The 16,115-nt window shown below is 42.6% G+C and overlaps 1 protein-coding gene across 4 annotated transcripts in view; it reads right to left on the bottom strand.

Moving 5' to 3' along the window:
* Positions 1-960: 960 nt before the first annotated feature.
* Positions 961-16,115, bottom strand: part of LOC108438527 (kelch-like protein 25) — a 32,833-nt gene continuing 17,678 nt past the window's right edge. For all 4 annotated transcript variants that reach the window (XM_037540742.1, XM_017716395.2, XM_017716396.2 and 1 more), the window contains one exon: positions 961-2,026. The gene's annotated coding sequence lies outside the window, so the exon portion shown is untranslated. The remainder of the gene's footprint in view (positions 2,027-16,115) is intronic.

The raw sequence follows: 16,115 nt of genomic DNA, 5'->3' as shown, positions 1-16,115 counted from the left end.
CTAGGTGGGGTTACGGTTGTACTGGAAGGGGTTTTGGTTGTACTAGAAAGAGTTTGTTGTGCTGGGAGGAGTTTTGGCTGTCCTGGGAGGAGTTTTGGCTGTGGACTGTGTCTTGGAGAGATGGCTGTGTTTATGCTGCTGTAACGTGGCTCAAATGTGTCTCAATCGACTCCTGAAGTGGTCTGAGTGATCAGATTTATATCTGATTTTAATGCGTCTTGGATGTGTTTACACCTTTTTTATGTAGTTCGATAAAATCCTGATACGAAGTGACGAGGTGTAAACAGGGTCTAATGTTGGCACAAATATTTACACATGACATTATTTTCCTCTAAATAAATCTGCTTAGGCTTTAACATGGTGAGTTATTGCAAACCAATGATTCATTTGTTAGGTGCTCCCAAAGGTTCGATGTGCAGGGTATATTGAAGCAGTGAGTGGCTGTTAAAGCAGACCACGATGAACAAACCCAACATTAAATCACATTATCAGACGGAGTGATCCTGCTGAGAGGAAATATTTGCACACATCAGCACAAAACGCACCATCTGCATCACACTATTGATCAGTTGATGAACACTAATGCTGGCATTAGTCACTTCCATGAGCTCTGAGGTGCTTTTCCACTCTTTTTTAAAGTTTCTGTAAAGCCTTCCACTTCATTTTTAAGTTGATGTGTCCCTTGAGGGCTCCTGGCATGAAAGAACGAAGATATGAGAACAGTCTTTTAAATCATTTAGTAGAGAGAGAGTGAGAGAGACAGTAACTACCAGCAATGAATAAACTATTTTGAAAGGAAGAAAACCTGAAGGATTTAAGAGTTTATGCTGCAACATGGAGCTAATAATCCGAAGCTTATTTTCTCTACTTCAAAGCACCCTGGGATGTTGAACGCCAGAGGAATGGTTTAAGATGAGGGAGCGAGCGCTTCCTTAAGCCACGTAGAGCTTATAAAACCAGTCAGCAAGCATCAGAAAGTCATTTATTCAAACCCTTCAACAACAGAGTGCATTAACGACAAACATGGCTAGCAGTATTAGGCACCAGGAATTCAGTTCATGAGGAGGCCTATGGGATCTAATACTTAATCCCAAAAAAATGTGCCCTTCCAAATGGAAAACTTTAGCAGTGAGTCACTTTCCATTTAAAAAGAAAAAAAAGTTTGTAAGACGTTAAAACCAATGGCGGTAAAACATGCCCTGTTCTTCAGACCTGTGGTGAAGGTCATTCTTCAAATATGTTCCAGAAAAAGCATTCGGAAATAAAAATGGTCAGTAACAAACACCCTCATCATCCAATATCAAACTCGGTGTGTGCAAACGTTCCTTTTTTTTGACACCAACACATACATGAACTGCAAATTCTCATTTCTTTAGTCCTTTAAGAAAGTGTAAATGTCAGCCTGTTGAATTTATACAAGGCCAAATTCTGCTTCACATTATTTTTTTGTTTAAATAATTCAGGTGCTCCTACATCAGCACCTGCTTGAGTAAACCTGCACGTTCTCATTGAGATGTTCTGCATTTCTGTACACAGGTTGGAGTCCGGTGAAGTCCGGTCTGAGCTTTCACTGTAGTGTTCACAAGGCCCTTGGAAGTAAGAGAACCCACTGAGGGCACATGCTGCGCCGTGGGTGGAGGTGGAGCAAGCGCAGAAAACCTGCCGGGTCTCGTCGCCGAAATTCTTTCGGCAAAAGTGTTTCCCGACACTAAACTTTCAACACTGTTTCGAAACAACAAGACAGAATTTGATGCAAGAGGTCAGTGCGTCCGCATCGCCTCCTGTTTGGCAATAGATACGCATGGCATGTGATTAGCTCATTGGCTCTGTGCTGTCAGGAGACGACCAGTCCAAATGTCATCGCTCCGGTTCTTCTGCTGCACCCACTCACTCCTAGGTAGTTTTGTTTTTTTGTTTGTTTTTGAGAGGCGCCTATCGTTCCCACTGCAGGATGACCACAGTTTGGCCATGCCAGGTTTGTGCAAGCCCAGCCCATCCGTCGGCTGCAGCCAGAAGAGCATGACACCTGCAACGAGAGACAGAGGGAGAGTTTGAATTCAGCCTCATGTCTACTAAATGGTCACTGTGTAAGAGTAAACGAAACACAAGAAAACAGTATCACATCAGCCTGAGGGATATTTTTCCAGATCAATATTTGTTACACCAGTCAGGCAGAACATTCTGACCACCTCCTTGTTTCTACCCTCATTGTCCATTTTATCAGCTCCACTTACTGTATAGCTGCACTTTGTAGTTCTACAGTTACAGACTGTAGTCCATCTGTTTCTCTGATACTTTGTTACCCCCTTTTACCCTGTTCTTCAGTGGTCAGGACCCCCATGGACCCTCACAGAGCAGGTGCTATTTGGGTGGTGGGTCATTCTCAGCACTGCAGTAACACTGACGTGGTGGTGGTGTGTTAGTGTGTGTTGCGCTGGTCTGAGTGGATCAGACTCAGCAGTGCTGCTGGAGTTTTTAAACACCTCCGTGTCACTGCTGGACTGAGAATAGTTCACCAAGCAAAAATAGAACCACTTCACCATGCAAAAAACCATTTAAGCATGCAAACAGCTCTTATGGTTCAGTAAAGAACTGCTGTCTTCACTAAAGATCCCCTCGAAGAACCATCTTTTTTCTGTGTATTGTACTATTTGAAATCAATGATTCCAGAAAGGTACTGTATACAAAACATACAAGCCTATTGTATACTAAACAAACGTGCTAGCTAACTCTCTGAACTCTACTGCTGGTGTTTGCTGTCGTGAGTGAATGGCTAGACTTCTTCCATCGTGTCTAGTGTTTAGAAGGCCTACATCTCCACCGAAGTAGCAAGGTTTGTTTAAAAAAAGACAAAATCATTATCAAAAATACCATATTGATATTAAAGAAATGATCTCTAACATTATCGTACATTACTGTTAGAAATGAAGGTTCAGTGCAGGTAGATTTTCTGTTCATCAAGGTACAAACAGTGTAGGTGTTCCCTCAAAGATTCTACATCTGATTGTGAAGCTTAAATTTTTTTTTCCAGGTGAAAAGTTGGTATTTGTACCTTTTCATAACCGAATGTTTTAAAACAGAACAGTAGAATAAAAGCCTGGAGGCGAGGCGGGATGTGTGGAGTCAGTACAGCTTAGAACAGATCATTTCAGTGGATTATGGTTCAGTTATGTTCCCTGACTAAAGGTACCGAGATGGAGCCTTAAGGGAACCACCTCAGTGAAAAAAGGGGCACTGACCCAGAAACAGTTTAGTACCTTTATTTCTGAACTGCTTGATCACCCAGACTCAACATCATGATTCCTTTTCAGATACGACCCACAGACGATAATGCACATCACTGAAGGCTTTCTGTGGTGACCTAATGATCAGATGGTGCATTTCTGCTGGTTTGGCTTTGGAGCAACATCTCACCCACCGGCTAAGCCCTCCCTTTTGATCAACATTCCACACATTGTGCAAAAGGATCCAGTGAGTGCAGCTCGCTTGTTTTCGGAAGTGGCTGCTTCACCGAAGCCTCCTGAGTTCCGGCAGCGGACATAGCTCCAGGTCAGAGGAGTAAGATGATTCCTCAATGATGGCTGTCACACAGAATGAGGTCAAACCTCTCGAGTAGGCAAAGCAGCACTGAGATGGGTGTCGAATTCTCTTTCACAACCTACATCTGTTCACACAGGAGAGATCAATCTGCACTGTGTGGAAACATTCATATTATGTGAACTTCCATGTGACAACATGGAAAACTCTGGAGAGTCGGGAAAAGGAAAGAGTGAAGTGTGACAAATTTGTAGGGATAAAATTATCGGCATCGGACAGACATTTAGAAGTGATACAAGATGCTGTTGGCTGGATATTTTTGGTTGGTGGACTATTCTCAATCCAGCAGTGACACTGAGGTGTTTAGATTTTCCAGTCAAGATTGTTCCCGGTGTCTGTGAATACGAGCCGTAGTCTATGTAGGTTTGCTGTTAAGAATGGAAAACAGCGACGGTCACTCTTTGCCTTGATATCACTTAAAATATGTTCTGGATAATAATTTTATTCTTAGTGTTCTAAAGCTTTCTCGGTCATTAGAAAAAGTGCCATCCTCTTAAATAATAAGGTTCTTCAGGGGTTCTTAAGTAAAGGAAATTGCTGCATTTAGAATCATCAGTTATATACAGAACCGGTTCACACTTAAATGGTTCTTTTATCGTTACAAAGCAAAAAAACATTTCAGCATGAAATCTTATGATTTCCAAGGCTCATGGTTCTGAACAGAACCATCTTCTGTACTACAGAACCCTTGAACAACCATCTTTATGAGTGCAGGACTCTTTATTTACTGTAAAGCTGAAACACCCAAGCTCGTTTTTTGGACAAGGTTTTCACATTTATGGCCCAACACAGTGTGTTAGCCTCAGCAGATGAACATGAAAAATATCAGATTCCAGTGTCGGCCTACAGTTCCCATACTGGTGCCTCTCTACAGACCTGTAGCAACAACTCTCACAGATAAAGCAGCGGTAAAGGCAGCAACACCATCCGCTTTAAAAGCTGACAATTTAATGAAACAGGAAAAAAATATCAGGAGATGAGAGGAAGAGCACAGCAAATTAGGCTGCTTTCACATCCTGAATCTGTAGGGGGGGTTTGGGAATGCTTTGAAGGAACCGACAGAATCAATTGCAAATGCCTTTGAATCTCTTTTTTGCTGTTGTCCCTGCGGAGAGAGGAAGGGATTTGTAGTCTCTCAGCACTTCAAGTGCACAGCGCTGAGGCTGCCGCCGTTTACTCAGAGGATTTAAAGCTGGATGCTCGCAGGGAGTCGTGGGGAAATTGAACCGCTCGATGATTCGTCCGGCTCCGTGCCGCTAATCCCTTCCTCATCACCTTGACGTGTTTTTACCTCGTTCTGATTTAATGCTAATCCCTCCTGTAAGAGTGTGTGAGAGCGTTAAGCTGCGACGCTCACAGTTTTGGAGCAAAAGCAGCGAAAATCATGGCAGCGCTTCTTTTGGAGGACGCAAGATCTGCTTATCTGCAACCGAGTGATGCCAGTGGATCACAATGATAGCTGATGGCTTTGTGATTAAGCAGGTTGTGCTGCTTTTAAACGTGAAGCGCGAGTGTTTGCGCGAGTGTTTGCGAGAGTGCGCACAAGCTGCAGACACAAGTGAGGTATTAGATATTTAATCTCTTTAACAAATACAAAGTGCAGGAAGTCATCCTCTTAGCACTTATCCGTTAAAGTGGATGGAAACTTCGCTGCAAACTTCACTTAAAGCCTGCAAAGCCTCAGAGATCGAAACAGAGAGTCGATGCTGACAGTCTTCTGGCACAGAATCAGAGGATACAGATATTGGGTAATCATTCCTGATTCTGTCTGCAGCAGGTCCCACCCCATTCTTCTTCTTTTGTTAACGACTATCTGACAAGAAGGGACTTGTCCTGAAAGTGGAATCCAACTAGGCTCAATCAGCTGGGCTTCATCGCTCTGCAAGGCTGGCACATCCACCAAGAGTTTTAACAGCGTGGGAATGCAAGGGGACGACTGGTCAGAAAGACGGTCTGGATTGGTCATGAATCTGAGGTCGATACAAGGCAAAGCCTGTCTGATTAGTGTCTGAAAAAACCTGTTTTCATTTTAACTTTCACTACCACGATATAAGATCCAGGGCTGGATTCACAAAAGCTTTCCTAAGGAAAAAACTTGTGCAGCTTTTTAAGACAAACACCAAGATGTTCATAAGAATGTTCTTAAATGCAATTCTCTAAAAAAAAAAAAAAAAAAAAAAACTTAGTAAATTCTCACATAATCTTATTTTCATTGAGTGTGTTCACACTCCGATAACTGCAGAGATTCAGATTTTGTCAGTAATCTGATCGACATGCTTAAATCCTCTTGAGTAATCAGGTAATGGGGAAACTCCAGGTCTACATGAGTCAGACAGTAATCAGGTAATGGGGAAACTCCAGGTCTACATGAGTCAGACAGTAATCAGATAATGGGGAGACTCCAGGTCTACGTGAGTCAGACAGTAATCAGGTAATGGGGAAACTCCAGGTCGACATGAGTCAGACAGTAATCAGATAATGGGGAAACTCCAGGTCTACATGAGTCAGACAGTAATCAGATAATGGGGAAACTCCAGGTCTACATGAGTCAGACAGTAATCAGATAATGAGGAAACTCCAGGTCTACATGAGTCAGACAGTAATCAGATAATGGGGAAACTCCATGTCTACATGAGTCAGACAGTCATCAGATAATGGGGAAACTCCAGGTCGACATGAGTCAGACAGTAATCAGATAATGGGGAAACTCCAGGTCTGCATGAGTCAGACAGTAATCAGATAATGGGGAAACTCCAGGTCTACGTGAGTCAGACAGTAATCAGATAATGGGGAGACTCCAGGTCTACATGAGTCAGACAGTAATCAGATAATGGGGAAACTCCAGGTCTACATGAGTCAGACAGTAATCAGATAATGAGGAAACTCCAGGTCTACATGAGATCTGATTACTGAGCTACAATCCAGCCTCTTTATCAGATTTCTTAATTTGATAACTGCAGAAATCTGATATGATCGGATTATTGAGTGAATGTAAACACACTTTGCATTTTACCCGGCACCATAAATGACACGAGATACATTTAAAATCTGTATTAACTAATTCTGATATTTAGTTTAATCCATCCAGAGGAGCAAAATGGAGGAAAAACATCAAACCAAGCTTTTAAAACTTTCAGCAAACGTGAACTAGAGGAGACGGTGTAAGAAACAGCCCACAGGAAAAAATCCTCTTTGGAAAACATGATACCTGGGGGTGACAGGCAAGGATGAGGAGCAGTCTGATAAGTTTAGATGCTCACCCCATGAACTCTTACAGCCTGAGATGAGTGTGAGTCGTAAAGGGAAGAAAACATTTAAGAACATAATATTTTTCAAGAATACCACTTGTTCTAAGAAAACTGAATTCTTAAGAAGCTTTTTGAAGATAAACACGTTCTTTTTCTTAAGAATAAAATTAAGAAAAAAAGACATATTTAAGAAGATTTTCTTTCTTAAGACACTTTCATGAATTTGGCCCCCCATAAATATTTCACCTAAATATATTCAAGATAAAACGTATAATCTCATGTATTACATGCATGAAAAATAAGATGCTTAATGTCTGGATTTATCACAGAGTAACCAAAATAAATCTTACATGGTCTCTTGGGCTACAACTGTCTGCTGTGATTACACGCCAGTTTTAATTTAACCAATCAGGCCAATCAATACGAGGTTATTTGATCTGTCAGCACAGATATGAGCGATGTGTTTATAATGAAAAGTGATCACAGTGACGATATAAATATGACTTATTGTGCAGCTCTGGTTCAGACCAGTAACAAATTAAACCAGGGTTCACTTGGAAGCCGACTGTGACCCATGTTTATTTTGGCTGGACGACTTTTCAGATGTTCAGGTGTGTTCACATCTGTCAAAATGGATAAAAAAAACATGGTACGTGAAAGTGCCCTTTGTTCAAGAACAGCATGTCCAGAAAAATCCTCCTTTACTGCCACCCAAACTGCCTGGCACCAACAAAAACACCAGACTTTGTGTTTTTTCCATGCAATCACTGAACGCTCCCAAACTCCCTCCACAGCGGAAGGCGGAACACTTCAAGTGCTCTTATCAGCAGCAGACGCTGCCGTCTAGACTGTGGGGTAGCACACACATGTCATGGCTGAGGATAAGAGACGAATTTAAGGGCTGACTGCAACGAGTGGCGCTCATTCCAAAAAAGGGAGGCTGAAGCTCCAAGCCTGGCTGCCAATTTAACCAGGTCACGTCGACCGGGCAAAGCTTGTTCTTGTCTTTAGGCGCCCGTTCCTGCTGTCAGTCGGACACGGGGATGAGCCCCGTGGGAAATCCTGGCCTTTGCCACCTGTGCCTGTCTGCTGCGTCTAGCTGGCGGAACTGCGGACCGGGCCAAAACATCGTGTTTGCAGCTACGGTAACAAAGAGATCAGATTACAGCAGCACAATCCGATTTAGGGCCTCGGCAACAGCAAAACAATTAGCTGGTTTAGGCTTTCCAGAAGCGGGAGGGGCAAGCGGCGGCTGGTGATGGCTCAGAGCCGTTCCAACTGGCAAATTACCTGGATTAGCAGAGCACAATGCCGCCCAATAAAACTGCACTGTTGACAGAAAAGACAGTAACCAGGACTCATTGTGGACGCATGACAATTACTGCAGCAACGGGCGCTGTTATGAGTCTGTGGTTTCAGTTCTTTTGTCGGGCCTGTGATGTAAAGGCAGGGGTGAAGGTGTACACAGGAAAAAAATATTTGCTGAGATGATGCGGCTTTTTTTAATACACTGTGTTGTGCCTGTATAGAAGGAAACAGGCAACAATACGCTTTGTGCTCTTCTTGGTAAAACGGATGCTTGCTGAGAACAGGAGCACTCAATAAAAGAAAAAACCTCTCATCACTTTCCCTCTAGAATTACAGAGCCCGGCACTTGCTGACTCCATTAAATGGGCATAGAAAAGATCCCTGGGAAGGAATGAATGTCTAGCGTAGCAGATAGAGATGGGCTTTTGTTCACCGACCAAAGGAGCACGGTGTTACGCAATGGGAGGCACACATATGAAAAAAAAAAAAATATAAGAATATCTGAACCGTTCTTGTGAAACTGTCAGATATTAAAACTCTCACTGCTTATTCAATAACTTGCGCATTGTCTGTGTTTGCATGCAAAGACTTCTGCCAATCCAAGTGAACTGAATACATTCTGATTACAGTTTCAGACTGAGATGTTTATTCTCACTCTACTCAACAATCTGATGAAAATCTGTTTACATGCTCCCTGCAAGTAATCCGATCCAAACTGAGGCGCATGTGTAGAGCAACTTAGTGTAGATGTTACCATGACAACTAGCATCACGTGACTCCAGAGTGAGATGAGCAGCAGTGAGCAGTGCTTGTGTGTTTAACTGCTTTAAAATGATGTCAGACTCAGGAAAACGTCCTTCACATGTCCTTATTAAAGCAGGCCGAGAGGAAGACGTCGACTTCTGAGATAAATAAGTCAGTCCCTGAGTCCGTCCCACTGCCGTCTTTTAAAGACCAGAGCATAAGCTTCGTCTCCTCTGCAGACCAGTCTCTGCTCCGCCGTGTTGAACAGTATAAACTTACACTATGACGCGACGCACATGCAGAACGGACTTCAGATAATCAGATACAGTAATTTACATGGATATTATTCTTCTATTTAACGGATTATTTACAGAATTAGGCACCTCGATCAGTTGGATAGAAACTATATTCCGAATGGCCTCAATCAGACATGGACGTATTCTGTTCTGATTGAGCTGTTAGTCGAACTATTAATGAACTATTAATTGAAATGTTGAACACAAACTGGTGTTTTTTTCTTTTTTTTAGTATTTTGGGAATGACCAAAAGATAAGCTGCAATTATCTACTTATAGTAATTTGTCACAAAATGATTCTGAATACATATTTGCTCCATCATATTTTTAAACGAGACATTCAGGACATTAATTTTATTGTACATTCATTTCTTAATGTTATACAGCTTTCCCAATTATTATGGGATCATCTACAACTCATTAATAATTCTTATATTTTTGCAGCTTACAAAAAATCCTCGGCCCTACCACTTAGCCCTACGTCTAGGAGTAGGGTGTCACAATTCTTGTTGAGATAGAGGGGTGGGGTGAAGTTTTGGGGCTACATCACCCCCCAAATGCAGGTTTTTCAGAGACTCCAAACAGAGATAAATGAGAAATAAAGAAAAACAGGCCAGATGGAGAACAAGAGACCAAAGAAGCCCAGAAATATGAGAATTTTCTCTTAAAAATTACAGTAACCATCAGTTTATCTTAGTTTAATGTTATTTCAGTGTATTATGGTGCTTTTCTTCATAACAAGCATAAAAAATCACTAGTAGTTTTCTGATGTCTCAGTATCTAGCTAGATAAATTTCCCATTCCGCCTTAAATGGTGCAGCAGTTACATTCTGGCACCTCAGGCATCAGAACTGCTGCACCTTTTAAGGTGGAACGATGAAAATTTGAATGAGAATCTGGAGAATATCTGACCTCAGCTTCATATCACTGAAGAATTAGGGGTGGGTGATAATAAATAATTGCCCCCCTCTTTGAAGGCTTATGATCCCTGAATGTAACTAAAGCCCAGCAGTGAGGAGCTGAACTCTCCCCTCCTCTGCTGTCACTGCAGACGGGCCGGGTCGCCTACAGAGCAGCGCCAGTAGCTGTTAATGAAGTGATGCTCTTTTTATTTGAGGGTCCCGTTTCAGAGGGAAGATCTCAACCACTGCCCTGTAACTCAGTTCCATGAGGTAAAGTGACCCTTGAAAAGGGGTCGTATTAGGATTGGACCCTCGTATGCATGTGGCATTTCCAAACTTTTGAACGGTAGCGAAATTGTATAGAACTGTTAATTCTTTGAACATTTGTGCAGCACAATACGGTATAAGAGCAAAATAAGCTCTTCAACCTTAGCCCTTGATGGATGTCAGAGGCACCTAAGAGGTTGGTTCAGGCAAATGCTGAGCTTTCCGCAGCTCCTGCTCAAAAAAGGAAGGCTTTAGAAATGTAACGGCAGCTAGATCTTCATTAGACCTGGAGCAACTCTCTCAGGACAAACCGTAACCGTAAGAAGAGCAGGCCTAAAAGAAATAAGACCATCGTAGAAGAGAGTTTGAAAAGCAGGCAGAATTTGATAACCGGCAGGTAGCCTCCTGCGCTTCCCTTCTTGCCTGCTGCTGCAGCCGTTAAAATATTAATGTGATGAAACAGGATTCCCAGGCCTGGGGCAAGGCAAGCATCGTTCACCGAGCTCCATCTGCCTCCTGTTTTCACTCTGCTTCTTTGTTTCCTCATGAGGAGTGCTGAGATGCACTGCGTCGCTGAGGGTCACAGGTATTTTTAGAGCCAAGGCAAAGAGCAGAGCTGTCTACAGCATTCACCTTCATGAGTCCCGTTACATAAGGAATCGCTGTCGCAGCCCCTCGGGGCGCACCCGCTAAAAGCGCAGGCTAGTCGGTGCAGAGGTGCACCCCAACACTCAGGACTCATGTTTGAGTCCCACGTGAGTCACAGGCTCAATACGCTCTGGGTAGCACAACCCGAAAATCGCTATCTGAGCCACAGCCCGAGTTTTCTCCACACTGGCTGGTGCTGAGGTTCTAGGCCTGGTCACAACCCAAATGTTAAGAAGATCCGTTTTGTCATTTCAACAAAAATCTAACCACCCTGGGAGACACATTTTACATCCATTTTACCATCTTGGCTGTAAATCTGTCTCAGTACGTGCTGATGTCCTAGTGTAGACTAAAAAACATAATATAAACGAAAACGCAGACTCACTTTGCTCTGCTTTACGCTTTAGAGCTCAGCTATAGACCCTCTTCTCACATCTCCAGCAGGAAATCTCATCAAAAGTGGAACAGTTTATTGTTAAATGTCTCTCAATGTTCGACTTTTGACGAAGCTGAAGTCGCTTCTCATTCACCAGCTTCTTGTTCAAATTTTCCTGTTCCACCTTAAATGGCGCCTGACGCACCAGACTGTAACTGCTGCCCCATTTAAGGTGGAACGGGAGAATTCGAACAAGAAGCTGGCGAATGAGAAGCGACTTCAGCCTCGCGACTTTAATGTTTGACAGTTTCTCGTTGCAGATTAAACATATCAGGAAACCAGCTGGAGTGATTATAAATACAAATCCATTATAAACAAAAGTCCATTCATCTCCAATTTTCGATGTTTGTCTTAAATCTTTCCTGTTTTGTTATTATGCGAGATTTTCTGTCTTTCAGGGTTAAAGGGTGAATCAGCAGTTCTACATTAACTCCAGCGTTTAAGACCATTTACTGTTAAACTGTGTTGAACGATCAGTAGAGCTTTATTTTACTGTAAAGGAGGATGAAGCTACCGAGACATTAGCAGACCAATAGCGTAATACATTGAAACAACATTAAACTAAGATAAAACAGTGATTATCAACTAAGAAAATTCTCACATTTGTTTGTTTCTTTGGTCTCTTGGGCTCCGTCTCACCAGTTTTTATTTCTCATATCTTTAGAGTCTCTGAAAAACCTTCGTTTGGAGGGTCATGTAGCCCCAGCACTTCACCCCACCCCTCTATCTCAACAAGAATCGGGACACCTTACCCCAGATGAGAACGTGGAAAACAGGGCTAAGGGCTCAGTGGTAGGGGCGAGAGGTGAAATGGGATTGGGCCTACGTGACACCACAGGTTCTACTTTGTCTGTTTCCGTTTATGAGACATAAACTAAATATTGTGATGCATATTGTCTGTCATTAGGCCTATATATTTTGAAGTACTGTCATCTAATATTTTTTATTGATGGGTCTCTTCTCAGCTCCTCCCCTAACCGGCTACTACTGCTGACCGCCAATGTAAGGTGCAACTGAATTTGAACAAGTCTGCTGACAATCTCACAGGCAGAAATTTGAATGACTGCAGCAGGAAACGAGGCAGGCGTAATAGATTAGTCATTCCACCAAATAACAGTTGAACCTAGTGCTTATTTGCAGCTATTCTGTGTGGTTGAGTACTGGGCATCGTTTCATGTACTGCGCAGATAATTTCTTCAGGCCTTTGCCCTCGTTGGCTGGTGGTACCTCCAGAGATTTGGCTTGTCCTAATTATGAAAAAGCATGACAGTGAAGAATCTTCACATCTTATCGCAAACTTTCTTTTATGTCCGAAGGGAAATAGGGTGGGCAGGTGGCGGTGAGAGGGGATGGAGACAGCCCAGCTGCTGTTTCTGCACTTCCTCTGGGCGTTCCGAGAGCCGCCCGCCACTGCCAGCATCCGTCAGCAGGCCTGGCACAGCACCCTCCACACGCTCCGAATCCGCGCCCCCCTGAGGCTAATTATAAAGTCGAGCTTTTGCTGGGCCACCTGCTTCACTGTGAAACGCAGTGCTGGTGCTGGCTGTGTCACTGGCTGCTAGGGGAAGTGTGAATTATTACTCGTAGAAGTGATCATTTGCTCATGATCAGGAAAAGCTCTCGCGGCACTGCGTTAAGAGGCCTGGATTTCCCAGCACAGCCAGTCTGACGCCGAGGAGAACGTGTTCAAGCACTCGCTGTCTTCGCTGTATGGTTCACAATGGAAAGGCCCACTTTACTGAAGCATGGAAAGTACTCTGGCTGCAAGATATGGCAAAAATTGATTGTGTTTACCCTGTGGAACTGAGCGTCTTGCCAGGCATCCATTCAGAAAAATCTGCTTACAGTTGCTTAAACTCATTAAAACACATGTTTACACTGGCCAAAGTGAACCGTGCAGTCATCTGCCAAAGTTTGACCACCCTTGGTCAAATTACACCGAGCAGGCATAACATTATGACCTTGCTTCATTCTCAGCACTGCAGTAACACTCATGTTACACTCAGTGCTGCTGGTGTAATTATTATCATTATCGTTTTATCACCCAGCCCTGCCTAAGAGTGAAAAGTATCGCTATATGCCCAACTCCAGCTGCCCGATAAAGAAAGATTATTATTGCCACACGATGCAATGTGCCATGTGGTTAAAAATGAAAAAATCTTGACAAAACAAGATTAAAGGCTTGCCTGCACTTAACAAAATTACCTACATTTATCAGGTTGCTTAAATCCCACCTGTTCAGAACTGCAAAACTGCAATAGTCAACGATTAACAAACGCTATATTGCGCGACCCATTTGTGTCTAAATCCTGAGCAGTAAGCACTTAAAATCCACTGACAGTGTAATTCAGTCAGAGACTGGACTTTATCTCTGAAACAAAAGACCTGCGATAGTGGAGGAAAATTATATTAGGCTTGATTAGTCTTTGTCTCATGGGAGCAAAAATCTCTGCAGCTCACAGCAGGAGCACCGGCCTCTAAAACTGACCTGCCGCCTCATAGAGACGCTGATATTGATGTCGTGCTGAGAGGAGGGCAAGAGGTCATGCAAACATTATGACACTCTGTGATGTTCGTTTAATGCTTACTAAGCAATGTACTGCACACTGACTTTGAAGAAGGGAAGTGTCGCAAGGCAGGGATCCAACTTGGAAGTTACTTGTTTTACTCAGCCCACAGAGTATTAACACTTACCATTTAAAAATAATTACAAAAATATACATATATCACTTTATGTAATGTGTGTAAATACATGTATTTGTTTATATGACACCTACACATGAATACACTGCTGCACTGCACCTACAAAATGTGGAAACATGGCAGAGCAGAAACTGGGCTGCTCTGATCTTTAAAAGACGGCAGTGGGACAGACGTCCAGCTTATGTGTCTCAGAACACGACGTCTTCCTCTCGGCCTCCTTTAATAAGGACATGTGAAGGACGTTTTCCTGAGTCTGACATCGTCATAAAGCAGTTAAAAACACAAGCACTGCTCACTGCTGCTCATCTCACTCTGACTGGACTCATGTGATGCTAGTTGTCACGGTAACGTCTACACTAAGCGGATCTCTATGCAAGCGTATAATTTTGGATCTGATTACTTGTAATAAGCATGTAAACAAAGATTTTCCATCAGATTGTTCACTAGAGTGAGAATAAACTCACAGAGTTTATAACTCTGCAGTAATGCAGTCTGTAGCTGTATTGACTTAGCACTAGTTTGCTGTTCACCTTCAGTTGACAGGCAATTGACTGACAAAAGCACGAATCAATGTTTAAGTGGATCACTAGCTCACTCAGCAGAACCTGCCGTACTGATGCCAAGACGACTGGGATCGTCAAGTCTGATCCTTGAGCCACAGCTGTTGCTCACAGCGGTATGCCGAACCCTGCAACGTTCCTGCTTTCCTCCCGTCAGGCATCCAGATGGTTCCACAGGTATTTCTCCCCTCAGTCACCCATAGAACCTTCAGTAAGACACGAGCACTTGGCTGCACACTTCAAAGGAAGCTGCTAAGACGAGCTTAGCAGTTTGGCAGTCCGTTATCTTGACAGAAATCGGTGTTCGGTGTGGTAATGTCAAGAGCCAGCTGACTTCAGTAGCTCTTGGCTGCGAGATAACGTCTAAAGAATTTATGCCCCAAACATCACGTTGATCCCTGCACGTTTAAGAGGGATCTACATAATGTGATGGAATAAACCTCCTGATCCTCAGGGATGTGCTGCTACTGCTGCTTGGCTTGACTGCTGTTCTGATGTAATACTAAAAAATTCATACTTGCTATCAGCACCATCGGAGCGTGAGTGCAACTTTATTTAAAATGATTTATGGTCTTGGCACAGAACTGACTTCACTTAGCAATATGACCCCGACTGCTGAGTTCCAAAGCTGGGATAAATTTACTGCGCTTTGTAAGAGCTGGATATGATAACAGAAAGCAAAGATGACTTGAATGCAGTGTAACATCAAACAAATCTGCACAATTCAATGGTTGGGTTGTAAACTCTTTGAGTGGTCTGATGTAAAATTGTAGAGAACTTTATAACACAAATAACTTTTTATTTATTATCCAAAACCAACAGTGAATTTCAGAGGCTATTTTGACTTCCAACTAGAACTAAACAATTTTGCAAAATATCTAATTGCGATTTTCTGAGCAGTTTTGCGATTTCCATTTATGATCAAGTTATGATTGTTTTCTATAAACTGAGGTATGGGCCATTTTCCAGCTAAGATAAAAGACTCCAATTAGGACTAAAATATCTAATTGTGATTTTTTGGACCAGCACTGCAATTTCAATTTAAACTGCAATTGTTTTCTATAAATAATTTTCTGTAACCTGATGTATGGGCCTTTTTATGAGGCTAAGAAAATCAGCGTATACTTTTTAAGGCTTGAGGCTCAAACAGTGCACCAATCTGCCTGTGGTTGTGGCATCACAGTTTGTTTGCTTCTGATTAGTCAAATTCATCTAAAAGCGGTTCACAAGCTCAATGTAACGTTGGTTACATATCCATGTCGACTATAATAAAAATTGCAGCTTTCAAATTGAGATTTTAATATGAAAACAACTAATCTATCAGCCCTACTTCCAGTGCCGTATATGTGCCACAAAAGCTTCTCACACCTATCATAAACAGTGTCTCAGACACCAGACAGTGAATTC

The sequence above is a fragment of the Pygocentrus nattereri genome, chromosome 8, assembly GCF_015220715.1.
Source record: "Pygocentrus nattereri isolate fPygNat1 chromosome 8, fPygNat1.pri, whole genome shotgun sequence".
In the NCBI taxonomy this organism is placed as follows: domain Eukaryota; kingdom Metazoa; phylum Chordata; class Actinopteri; order Characiformes; family Serrasalmidae; genus Pygocentrus; species Pygocentrus nattereri.
Note: the sequence above shows the minus strand (reverse complement) of the source record. Positions and strands in the feature narration are given on the sequence as shown.